The 13225-nt window shown below is 39.6% G+C and overlaps 1 protein-coding gene across 1 annotated transcript in view; it reads right to left on the reverse strand.

Annotated features, from left to right (window-relative positions):
- LOC124789993 (enolase-like) overlaps positions 1–13225 on the reverse strand; it is a 111724-nt gene that overhangs the window by 49374 nt on the left and 49125 nt on the right. The gene's annotated exons all lie outside the window — the stretch shown is intronic.

The following is a 13225-nucleotide window of genomic DNA, read 5'->3' on the forward strand; positions in this document are numbered from 1 at the left end:
CGTTTCAGCATATCCTCAGTGTGTTTTTTCCAGTTCAACCCCTCATCAATGCATACACCTAAAAATTTTGAATATTCTAGCTTAGCTACCGATTTCTGATCAAAGTCTATATTTATTAATGGTATCATTCCATTTACTGTGTGGAACAGTATATACTGTGTTTTGTCAAAGTTTAGTGAGAGCCCATTTGCAGAGAGCCACTTAATGATTTTCTGAAAAACATCGTTTACAATTTCACCAGTTAATTCTTGTCTGTTGGGTGTGATAGCTATACTTGTATCATTGGCAAAAAGTACCAGCTTTGCATTTTCATGAATATAGAATGGCAAGTCATTAACATATATTAAGAACAGCAGAGGACCCAAGACCGAACCTTGCGGCACCCCATTCTTGATTGTTCCCCAGTTTAGTTTTTTGCATATTATGTGAACTGCTTATTTCAAGTTTCTGCACTCTTCCAGTTCGGTACAATTTAAACCATTTGAGCACTGTCCCATTCATACCACAGTACTTGAGCTTATCTAGAAGTATTCCACGATTTACACAATCAAAAGCCTTTGATAGATCACAAAAAATCCTAACGGGTGACTTCCGGTTACTCAGAGCATTTAATATTTCATTAGTGAAAGTACACTCCTGGAAATTGAAATAAGAACACCGTGAATTCATTGTCCCAGGAAGGGGAAACTTTATTGACACATTCCTGGGGTCAGATACATCACATGATCACACTGACAGAACCACAGGCACATAGACACAGGCAACAGAGCATGCACAATGTCGGCACTAGTACAGTGTATATCCACCTTTCGCAGCAATCCAGGCTGCTATTCTCCCATGGAGATGATCGTAGAGATGCTGGATGTAGTCCTGTGGAACGGCTTGCCATGCCATTTCCACCTGGCGCCTCAGTTGGACCAGCGTTCGTGCTGGACGTGCAGACCGCGTGAGACGACGCTTCATCCAGTCCCAAACATGCTCAATGGGGGACAGATCCGGAGATCTTGCTGGCCAGGGTAGTTGACGTACACCTTCTAGAGCACACTGGGTGGCACGGGATACATGCGGACGTGCATTGTCCTGTTGGAACAGCAAGTTCCCTTGCCGGTCTAGGAATGGTAGAACGATGGGTTCGATGACGGTTTGGATGTACCGTGCAATATTCAGTGTCCCCTCGACAATCACCAGTGGTGTACGGCCAGTGTAGGAGATCGCTCCCCACACCATGATGCCGGGTGTTGGCCCTGTGTGCCTCGGTCGTATGCAGTCCTCATTGTGGCGCTCACCTGCACGGCGCCAAACACGCATACGACCATCATTGGCACCAAGGCAGAAGCGACTCTCATCGCTGAAGACGACACGTCTCCATTCGTCCCTCCATTCACGCCTGTCGCGACACCACTGGAGGCGGGCTGCACGATGTTGGGGCGTGAGCGGAAGACGGCCTAACGGTGTGCGGGACCGTAGCCCAGCTTCATGGAGACGGTTGCGAATGGTCCTCGCCGATACTCCAGGAGCAACAGTGTCCCTAATTTGCTGGGAAGTGGCAGTGTGGTCCCCTACGGCACTGCGTAGGATCCTACGGTCTTGGTGTGCATCCGTGCGTCGCTGCGGTCCGGTCCCAGGTCGACGGGCACGTGCACCTTCCGCCGACCACTGGCGACAACATCGATGTACTGTGGAGACCTCACGCCCCACGTGTTGAGCAATTCGGCGGTACGTACACCCAGCCTCCCGCATGCCCACTATACGCCCTCACTCAAAGTTCGTCAACTGCACATACGGTTCACGTCCACGCTGTCGCGGCATGCTACCAGTGTTAAAGACTGCGATGGAGCTCCGTATGCCACGGCAAACTGGCTGACACTGACGGCGGCGGTGCACAAATGCTGCGCAGCTAGCGCCATTCGACGGCCAACACCGCGGTTCCTGGTGTGTCCGCTGTGCCGTGCGTGTGATCATTGCTTGTACAGCCCTCTCGCAGTGTCCGGAGCAAGTATGGTGGGTCTGACACACCGGTGTCAATGTGTTCTTTTTTCCATTTCCAGGAGTGTATATATAGCATTTTCCGTTGAAAAACCCTTCTGGAAACCAAACTGACATTTTGTTAAAACTTTATTTTTACAAAGGTGTGAAGCTACTCTGCAATACATTACTTTTTCAAGAATTTTGGATAAGGCAGTCAGAAGAGAGATTTGGTGGTGGTTGTTGACATCAGACGTATCCCCTTTTTTATGCAGTGGTTCTTGTTAGCTGCTAGCTACTAACTGCTACATGGTTCACAGTACTGATCTTATGCAGTTATACTGGTCATGCTATTAGTGGTGCCTATTAAATTTTCATATAAGGCAATGTATTCACTATATAATTGTTCTGCCCTTTTTGACTTCACAATTGCTGAGTCACACACAATACTCAAGTGCAGCCCATCCTATTTAATGAAGATAATAGATGTAATTTTGATTTATATTACTTAAACAGCATACATTTCATGCGCTGTCATCTTATTTAAGTGTTCTATGATGGTTTTGAAATAGGAAGACCATTAGTTCCATCTTTGTTAATTTACATTTCCCAAACTATCTAAGAAAGGATATACAAGATAAAAATATCACCAAGAAGCACATCCCTCCTCTTGAGTGCTTAAGTGATGGTAAAGATAAACCATCAAAGTCAAAGCAATAAAGATCACCTCCAAATCTTTATCAAAAATTTGACATATTCTAAGTCCTATGAAGGATGACATCAACCCACAAACTCAGCCCTTATAAAATACTTTGTGATAGTGGGTATTCTTACAGCAGGTAGACAATGCACACTGTTTTAATATACGTGAATACCGGAAAGAATATGGGGGGGGGGGGGGGGGTTGTGCCTAAGTTACCCACAAGTGAATTCATTAATAATAATAAAAATGACAGTACAAAAACAGAAAAAAGGGAACCACACAATCAGGCCATGAAGCCCATGTGATAGTCAACTAACTGTCATGTCATCCTCAGTCATTCATCATGGAGGGGTATGGGGTCAGATGCAGTCGTTATTTGTGCATCATTTGCTAGTTAAAGACTAGCTCTTCTCAACACGTTTTATAGTTCCTCCCAAACCATCACACACAGATTTACCGTAGCTAGTAGCAAAAAAGGAATGCTCAGCATCAGTAAAATAATCATATTTGTGCTGACACATATTTTTCAAGCTTTTTCTATTCTTATATTGAGCAGCACATCCATCAGTCAAATAATCCACTTTTTTCACTTGTGTGTAATGCGCTGCCAGCCACTTAACCATTTCTTTCTGCACAGCATTTACAAATCCTACATCATGTTGCATATCAGCACTTATAAAGCAATGGTTCACTGTTAATGAGTTACTTTCTTCATTTACCACATAAGCACACACAGGATGGATTGTACAGCTGCTTTTTGTCCAGTGGTAAATCTGAATTTCATTCTGAATTATAAAACTGTAGTTTTCAGCAAAGTCCATTAACAGAATTGCTTTTTCCAGGGTTAGATTTTCTTTCAATTTTTTCAGTGATTTTGATTCACACTTGGATATAAATGAGTGTGCTTTAAGTACCTGTAATTTTGTTACCAACAAGTCCATGTACTCACCAACAGTTGCAGACTGCTTTATCAGTTCACTGGTTTGTCATTCAAGTACGGTGATGATATCCTTAGCTTTCCATTGGCCGGTACCTCTCAAGCTTATCTGCTGAAATTCTTCTCTGGTAGGTCTTGAATTTCAATTCCTTCAACTATTTTTAGCAACTGTTCATTAACTTTCAACTTCACTGTAAACACTCACTTTGCATAATGTCTGCTACTTGAATAATCTTCTGGTCATTTGTCTGTTTTACTGAGATTATGGAGTGCACATAAATAACAGTTCTTCAGACAATGGCCACCACATGTAAGCTTGCATACCTAGAACTCTGTCTTCGATGGTTCCATAACATTCAATAAGATCTTCCCAGTTTGTTAGCTTCGGATTCGGCAAGGAAAAACTGCAAAAGCTTCAAGTGCCACCGATGAAAGACACCTTGTGAATCAGTGAAGGATGCTAAGCTGTTGCATTCCTTCCATGCTGTGGAGCAGTGATTAGCAAAATAGTATGCATGCAGAAATGATGTGGACTGGGACCAGTGTACCAGCCTGCCTCCAAGCCCATGAGATATGTTCTGCCCCATTAAAGACAACATAAGTCTTTGAGTTCCTGGCACGTATAGTGTCTGGTGCCCTCTGCAAATGTGGTAGCATTTAGCACAAAATTTTCCACTTGCTGATTTCTGTGCAGAGCACCCATGACATATTAGGCAAAGGGAACTTGAGAATTCAGATGTGGCTCAACAAATGCCTACAAAACGAACATAAAAAAACAATTTGAAAAGATGACAGTCTTGGCTCTAACATCATCAAATTGGGATTCTGATATAAAAGGAAGGTATGACATTAAGAGTAAACAGCAATAATTTTAACAGAGATCAGTAGTACACACTTAGTAAGGCATTTGTCAGGCTTTGGACATCAATCAAAGCACAGATGGTGGCCTGGTACTTGTAGGGAATGGGAGCAGCAGTTTCAAAAGTTTCACCAGCCCCTCACACCACATGACATCACTCGGTTCCGTGGCAGGATGCAGCTGCTATGAGCTGCCCTACTTGCCTTCTGCGCATATGTAACTTTAGTCCTCTCTGGAAGGTTCTAAACACTGCTATTGCATCTATGTAAGCATAACACTGACCCAGCACCAACATTCAGTGATTTTGACTCCTGATGATGGTGGCGGAGTCAGCTGTCAAAAGCTTGAGTATTTTTCTCAAAGTGAAGAGGGCTTGTAAACCAAAGTGATTTTCTTGAAGCATGCCATCACAAAAGACTCCAAGGGCAACACAAGCCACAAACTGTTATGTTGAGCCATTCTCCTGCTATATAGGATTGACAGATGTTTGTAAAAGAAAATACGCAACACTACAGCAACTGATTTTCAATCTCTTAATATTTATTGCCACCAAATGTTCCCTTGTTGGTGAACAGCTTTGAAACTTTCAGGAGTCTCAATATTTGACATAATCAGTCACTTACACTGATTAACAAAAATCTACAAATTTCACAGGTGGCAGACTAATATATTCCTTTACACAATGTTGACGGACATAATGCTCCCACATTTTAACAGTTTGGCACTAGCTAAATGAAAACTACATGATACTTATGAATGTTATCCTTCATATTATCCCATAGATGGTTACATCTTGGTCACAAAACACAGACCACTCACATGATATTTACGAACGTTGGAACTTTAATAGTGGCAAATATTTTTTAACAACTTATACAAAATAGATAAATGTTTCAAACTTTTACTGTCCTTCAGAGTATTCACCAGAATTGCGTATAACCAGTTGTCAGTGATGTGGAACTCGTAGGATAGCTTTAGCAGTGCCAGTTGTGTTGATAGTTCGAGAGGAGAGGTTTACTTCCCGAATATCTGTGACAGTTCTGAAACGAATGCAAAGAAGTGCTTCCTTCATCTTAGGAATCAAGTTGTAACCACAAGAGCTTAAGTCCTGAGACTGTGGTGTATTGCATGCTGTGTTCCAAAAATGAACAGCTTAGAGAAAGAAGCAGTGACACTTGGATCCGCCCATCATTTTGTAGGACAATGCCAGGTCTCGTGTGGTACTAACTTGCAACTGATTTGGTCGATCGGTGGGGCTTGATTCCTGAAATGAAGGAACCACTTTATGGAATTCATTTCAGAACTGTTACAGAGATTCGTCAGGAAGTAGACTGCTCCACTTGATGTATCAAGTGGCACTGCTAAATGTGTCCTATGACATCCACATTGCTGGTAAGGAGTTATACACAATGCTGTGAAACTTTGAAACATGTATCTTCTTTGTGTAAGTTGTAAATAAATATTTGCCACTATTAAAGTTCCAACCCTCGTACATAGTGACAGCTAACATGAACTGAAAATTACATTTTCTCCCTTGAGCATAGACTATCTGAGACTTTGCATGCTATACTTACTTTTAGATGAGCATAATTTGGAAAATTACAATTTATGAAAATTACAATTTACTGTAATACAAGATTGTTACAGTGAGACAACTATTTCATGTTTTTGTGTGATCTAGACTTAAAAAATGCAAAAACATGGAAAATTCAGAATCAAGGAAAATGTTATAACCCCAAAAATACGAGCAAAAGCATATGTAATTGACACATATGATTGAAAACTGTAATCCTCACCATTACATTGTACAAAATCTGTAAAAGTGAAGGAAATTAAATGTATAACACAATGTTTAAACAATAATTTGAGGTAATGAATTTCATGAGTTCTTAAAAAATTACAAATGTTTAACAGCAAGTAAAACTTGGCAAAAAACTGTAGTTGGTATCTGGGTACAAGATAATCGAGCTATTTTCTGACATGCTACAACTACAAATTATATGTCAAAACACACACTTTTGAGAGCTCTTTCCTTTGTGATCATCCAGAAAAAAGCAAAAAATGATGAACATGGTGAATTAAACTGAAAGCTGTAAAGTACGGTGAAAACTGTCGGAATCTAACACGGGGGTGTGTATGTTCCTTCTGTAGCCAATGGCAATGCAGTATACTCTGGCAATGTGAGCGTAGTAACCTCTAGTGTATTGCATGTACACTTTCCTTGTTCACTGTGCTGAGTAGTCGAAGTGGAGCAATTTGCAGTGTTGTCAATGTGTGCCATTTGCACATATGGTACTTTTTTATATCAATGAATATGAAACAATATAACAAAAAGGACAGATGCTACTCACCATGTAGCAGAGATGCTGAGTCACAGAAAGGCACAACAAAAAGACTATTGGAAAGTTAGCTTTCAGCCAACAAGACTTTTATCAAAAATAGACAGCATACACACCTATATACAAACAAACATAACTTACACACACATGACAGGCTGGCAGCTGGAGCCAGTCTAGCTGCCAAAGACTGTGATCATGTGTGTGTGAGTTGCGTTTGCATGAGTGTGTGTCTGGGTGTGTATGCTGCTATCTTTGACAAAGGCTTTGTTGGCCAAAAGTTAACTTTCCCACTGTCTTTTTGTTATGTCTTTCTGCGGCTCAGCATCTCCGCTATATGATGAGCAACAACTGTCCTGTTCATTATATTGTTTAATTCCACCCTGGATTTTCCAATGAATATGAAATAAAGTTACACCTGCTGTGATTTCACTGTTTCTCTGTCACAGCAACCTGTTACTTTATAACATTCTGTCTGCCATCACAATGCATTAAACACCACTGAAGACTGCAATAAAGACACACAAGCCATCGCACAATTGTTCACTGAACATGTCCTGTTAACTGAGCTGCTGACTCTAGCATATGGAGTAGCCTATGATGGCTGCAATTGGTAGAGGCATTATACATTCCAGATTCTGTTGACAGGCTCTGACCAGAAGACTGAAAGTAAAATTAGTTACGATAGTGAAGGGTATATGAGGTATAACTACTGAGTTGAACCTAAGTAGAAGCCGTGGACACTTCATTTGCTATACACTGATCACATCAGCTGTACTTTGCAACAAGCTGCCAAGTAAGCTTGCTGTTTTTCACCTTATATGCTAAAAGCCACTGCACTAGAGTGATGTCACTGTGCCTTACTGGTTGCTAAACATCCAGGATGTTGTAATCTGGCAGTTTTCACTATATTTCACAGTTTTCAGTTTGTTTCACCATGCAGCCTATAAATTTTTGCTGTTTCTAAGGAGAATATAAAATGAAAGAACCCTCAAAACTGCATGTTGTAAGGTATAATTTGTGGCAGTAGTGTGTTGGTAAATGGTTCAATTACCTCATACATCATAAACAAAAGTGTTAGTCTTTCCAGTTTCATATTCTACAGTATCACTAGTGGCAAAACCCGCTTTTTCCCTAGTGGGTCTATTACATGATGTAAAATTTTGAAATTTCTTTCTTGTTTGGTTATGGCTTTGTGATTTGGTTATGTCAGTTGACATTACGAGTTTTGGTAAAATTGCTACCTAGGAGAAGAATGAAATTCTCACAGCGACTTTGATTTATAGCATCTGTGCCTGTTTACACTTTATAATCCAATACTTTAGGAATTTTGAATGTTTCATAGGGTATGTAAACTTATTATGTGTGTTAGTGTGGTGTGGTGGCTGTACTGGCTGTTGGGTGATGTAACAAGTCCCCAGCCAATAAAAGCTCACTAACTGTAAATGACTGTTCCTTGAGTCTGACCGAGCATATTCTTCGAGCCTCAGTGTTTGAATTTAAAAGGTTGATGATCAATCTTGTTGCTGAATACAGTACATTGCAAATACATGCAAAAAATGGATTGAGTTATATGTGGCACAAGAATAGGTGGCAGCTAGGCCCCTTCATCACATATTGGATCTGTCCAGAACATTTTGAACACTTGCTGTTTGCATGTCCTATTTTCCTATAGTTGCCGCAACCTAGCAGTAGCTGTATCAATACTGCCTAGTTAAGTGAATTGTTGCAAATTGTGTTGGCAACACTGAACGTGGATTTTGTCAGCATTTCCTCTCTCATGTCTCCCCTCTCCAAAACAGCCTACAATATTCCCTTAACTCTGCCACCACTCGCAGTGTGAACCATCTGTCTTTCATACCACTGATGACTTGTTCAGTCTCAACACATATTAATAGGAAGAAAACAGGATGAAGTCAAGCAAGATGTTGAGTAAGAATGTAAAATCGAGGCAATTCTTACTAGGAAGAAAAATAAAATTGAGGAATTTTCAGCAATTATCTCATGGGTTTTTCACAGTGGTTATAAATTTATGGTGTACAATCATGAAAAACGTAAAATCGAAATCCCACTGCAGGTATGAATATAAAAATCACGAAAATTAAATGGAACAAAGGCACAATATGCAGCTAAAAACAGAATAATTAGAAAATGGCAAAATTATTGCTAAGATACTATGTTATAGGAGAGCAGTTAACTGTAAAAGGGGATTCCCAAATTTTACATGAAATTCTCAAAGCTAACATGTCATTTTTGAGAAAAAATTACATTTTTGGAAACTGAAAAATCGGAGCCGTCAAACTGTGGTAATGCATTTTGGATAGAAGTACATTTTAACAATCAAACATTCTAGAAAACAAAATTTCTGAATACAAATAACCTTTTAAATACAACGTTTTTGGAAAAAGTAAAATGCTTGTTAAAAGAGGGGAATGAGGGCTTTCAAATGAGCTATACCAATTAAGAACCAAACGCCTGCTTGCTCGGTGAAAATTTCTCCTTCATGTGGTTTCCTCAATAGTAAATCAATAATATTTCATTAAATCAAATATTTTTAGATAAACTAACTATAAGATTGTTGTTGTTGTTGTTGTTGTTGTTGTTGTTGTTGTGGTCTTCAGTCCAGAGACTGGTTTAATGCAGCTCTCCATGCTACTCTATCCTGTGCAAGCTTCATCAACTCCCAGTACCTACTGAAACCTACATCCTTCTGAATCTCTTTAGTGTATTCATCTCTTGATCTCCCGCTATGATTTTTACCCTCCATGCTGCCCTCCAATACTAAATTGGTGATCCCTCAATGCCTCAGAACTTGTCCTACCAACCGATCCCTTCTTCTAGTCAAGTTGTGCTATAAATTTCTTTTATCCCTAATTCTATTCAGTACCTTCTCTTTAGTTATGTGATCTACCAAACTAATCTTCAGCATTCTTCTGTAGCACCACATTTTGAAAGATTCTATTCTCTTCTTGTGTAAACTATGTATCGTCCATGTTTCACTTCCACACATGGCCACATTCCATACAAATACTTTCAGAAACGACTCGATGTTAACAAATTTCTCTTCTTCAGAAACGCTTTCCTTGTCATTGCCAGTCTACAATTTATATCCTCTCTACTTCAATCATCATCAGTTTTTTGCTCCACAAATAGCAAAACTCATCTACTACTTTAAGTGTCTCATTTCCTAATCTATTCCCTCAGCATCACCCAATTTAATTCGACTACATTCCATTATCCTCGTTTTGCTTTTGTTGATGTTCATCTTATATCTTCCTTTCAATACACTGTCCATTCCATTCGACTGCTCTTCCAGGTCCTTTGCTGTCTCTGACAGAATTACAATGTCATCAGTAAACTTCAAAGTTTTTATTTCTTTTCCATGGATTTTAATTCCTACTTTGAATTTTCCTTTTGTTTCCTTTATTCCTTATTCAATATACAGATTGAATAACAATACGGATAGGCTACAACCCTGTCTCATTCCCTTCCCAACCACTGTTTCCCGTACATGCCCCTCGACTCTTATAACTGCCATCTGGTTTCTGTACAAATTGTATATAGCCTTACGCTCTCTGTATTTTACCCCTATCACCTGCAGAATTTGAAAGAGAGTATTCCAGTCAACATTGTCAAAAGCTTTCTCTAAGTCTACAAATGCTAGAAACATAGGTTTTCACTTCCTTAATCTATCTTCTAAGATAAGTCTTAGGGTCAGTATTGCCTCACTTGTTCCAAACTGATCTTCCCCGAGGTCAGCTTCTACCAGTTTTTCCATTCATCTGTAAAGAATTCATGATGGTATTTTGCAGCCATGACTTAATAAACTGATAGTTCGGTAATTTTCACATCTGTGAGCATCTGCTTTTTTTGGGATTGGAATTATTATAGTCTTCTTGAAGTCTGAGGGTATTTTGCCTGTCTCATACATCTTGCTCATCAGATGGTAGAGTTTTGTCAGGGCTGGCTCTCCCAAGACCATCAGTAGTTCTAATGGAATGTTGTCTTTCAGTGCTATATCAAACTCTTCACGCAGTATCATATCTCCCATTTCATCTTCATCTACATCCTCTTCCATTTCCATAATATTGTCCTCAAGTACATCGCCCTTGTATAGACCCTCTATATACTCCCACCTTTCTGTTCCCTTCTTTGCTTATGACTGATTTTCCATCTGAGCTCTTGATATTCATACAAGTGGTTCTCTTTTCTCCTAAGGTCACTTTAATTTTCCTGTAGGCAACATCTATTTTACCCCTAGTGATATATGCCTCTACATACTTACATTTGTCTTCTAGCGATCCCTGCTTAGCCATTTTGCACTTCATGTCGAGCTCATTTTTGAGACGTTTGTATTCCTTTTTGGCTGCTTCATTTACTGCATTTTTATATTTTCTCGTTTCATCAATTAAATTCAATATATCTTCTGTTACCCAAGGATTTCTATGAGCCCTCATCTTTTTACCTACTTGAACCTCTGCTGCCTTCACTATTTTATCTCTCAAAGCTACCCATTGTTCTACTGTATTTCTTTCCCCCGTTCTTGTCAATTGTTCCCTAATGCTCTTCTGAAACTCTCTATAACCTCTGTTTCTTTCAGTTTATCCAGGTCCCATCTCCTTAACACTTAGGTGCCAACGCCCATAAAAATACGGGCATGCGCGACCTGCCCGAAAGTCTGGCACCTGTAATTTTACGGGCGCGTGTTCTCGTTCTTCCCCTTCTTTCCTTTGTGTGTTCTTACGGCTCCCGCTTGTCTGGAAGGCACTGCGTGGACTTTAGTTCGAGTATTGGTCACTAGATAGTGCGGGCATGCTGTGGAAGGGTGTGCTTCCCTTTTTATTTGTCGGGTTTTGTGAGCAGTGATTTTTTTCCGCGCGGTCTCAGTAGTGTCGACATGGCGAAGCGTGGCTTGATGGACGAAGAAATTGCTCGTAAGTTATATCGTGATTTAGAAGAAATTGACGTTGATTTGTCAGAGGAAGATATTGTAGATGACTCTGATGATGATGTGGACTATGTTCAAGAAGAAGTTTCTGACAGTTCAGGTAAAGAATTCTGACAACAAAACAACTATAATTTTTGTTCAGATTTTCACTGAAAAAACTCTCAGTACGTAATTATGATTTTATTTGCAAATAGTACTCTTCTGATAGACTCAGAAGAGGAGAGCAGATGTCCAAGCACTTCAGCAGCAAGTAATCCCGTCAATATTGTGCCTGAAGAACGAGTGAGACTAACTGCGAGGGGGAAGCCGACACGTGCACGCTGCACCGATTCTGAGGAAGGTTGGACGACTACTGATCGTGCACCAGATATCAATCTATTCTCAGGACAATTTGGAATATGCAATGTTGTCAGTTTAGACCAGAACAGTGCACCTCTAGAATTTTTTTCATATTTCCTGACAGACAGTATGATGAAACATATAAAGGAACAAACTAACCTGTATGCTCAACAATGCATCAGGAAATTATGATGCACAAATTCCCTTTCACCCACCTGCTCATTATCAAAGTGGAAAGGAGTTACACTTATGGAAATAAGGAAGTTTCTGGCAAAGTGTGGCGAAAAGACACAAGCTACCAGTGTAGTGAATGTAAAGTAGCATTGTGCAAAATGCCGCGCTTCAAATTTTACCACACAAAGAGCAAAATTGCATCCTAAAATAGTTACAGGAGGTTACTGTAGATAAGACATACTGTATCCATCATAATTACAATTTTTGTGTAAAATAAAAAAATCCTTCTAGAAAATACAGGAATATACCTTTGACCAATTTTTCCTTTTCTCAAAAACAATGTTATAATAATAACACTTGTCAAAAGTATGTATTAATTCAAGAGAAAGGTGTTATATATGGTTTTAAACAAGAAAGTCTAGGTTTTTCAATAAGAGTAATTTTATTGCTATAACTGAAACCTTTCATGAGTTGTAGTAGTTTAAAATACGTTAAAATCAGCCAGTCTTTATGGTAGACACCTGCGCGCAATGGCTCAGGACCCAAAGTGTTAAATTCCCACCTTTTTGTAGTTTCTTCAGTTTTAATCTACAGGTCGTAGCAAATAGGTTGTTGTCAGAGTCCACATCTGCCCCTGGAAATGTATTACAATTTAAAACCTGAATCCTAAATCTCTGTCTTGCTATTATATAATCTATCTGAAACCTTCCAGTGTCTCCAGGCTATTCCATGTATACAACCTACTTTCATGATTCTTGAACCAAGTGTTAGCTATGATTAAATAATGCTCTGTGCAAAATTCTACCAGACGGCTTCCTCTTTCATTCCTTATCCCCATTCCATATTCACCTACTACTTTTCCTTATCTTCCTTTTCCTACTATCAAATTCCAGTCACCCATCACTATTAAATTTTTATCTCCCTTCAATATCTGAAAAATTTCTTTTATGTCATCCTACATTTC

This window comes from Schistocerca piceifrons, chromosome 3 (assembly GCF_021461385.2).
Source record: "Schistocerca piceifrons isolate TAMUIC-IGC-003096 chromosome 3, iqSchPice1.1, whole genome shotgun sequence".
In the NCBI taxonomy this organism is placed as follows: domain Eukaryota; kingdom Metazoa; phylum Arthropoda; class Insecta; order Orthoptera; family Acrididae; genus Schistocerca; species Schistocerca piceifrons.